Genomic DNA, 660 nt, shown 5'->3' on the forward strand with positions numbered 1-660 from the left:
GATAGTGTTTCTTGTTGTATAAAAATTTTATTCTTTAAGTAAGTAGATTGTTGAATATGCAATATTTACAGGTACAAATTACAAATGAGTTATAAGTACAAATGAGAAATAGGGGTGTCCGTGCCTTGTGGTTGTTGGCTTCAAGCTTCTCACCCCTTTAGGTTTGAGCCATGCAATCGTCGATTCTACATTAAGAAAGCTACACAGTTAAGTTTTGAAATGTTGATGGTTCTACTCAGGTTCCCGTTTGTGCAGAAAATAATGTACAGATGGCCGGTCATCTGAGGTCTTTCGCAACAGTAAAGTTGGAAAATTGCCATATGACCTATATTGTGTTGGTGTTACCTCAAACCTAACCAGGTGTAACCAGGTTGTCGTGTTAGATTTTTGTGCCCCCACTTTAGTGGCGGGCATTTAGATTTACCCTTGTCCGTCTGTCCGTCCGTTCTCTTGTGTCGCACGTAACTCAAAAAGTATTTGACCTAGTCATGAAACTTTACAGGAATGTTGATCAGCATGTGTAGTTGTGCACCTGGGTATTTTTGTCTGGATATATTTAGTATTTTTAGAGTTATTGCCCTTGACTTAGTAAAATTTTGCAATGTTCAACTTGTGTCGCATGTAACTCAAAAAGTATTTGACCTAGTCATGAAACTTTAC

This window comes from Ruditapes philippinarum, unplaced genomic scaffold (assembly GCF_026571515.1).
Source record: "Ruditapes philippinarum isolate M1 unplaced genomic scaffold, ASM2657151v2 ctg2101_1_1_1_1, whole genome shotgun sequence".
In the NCBI taxonomy this organism is placed as follows: domain Eukaryota; kingdom Metazoa; phylum Mollusca; class Bivalvia; order Venerida; family Veneridae; genus Ruditapes; species Ruditapes philippinarum.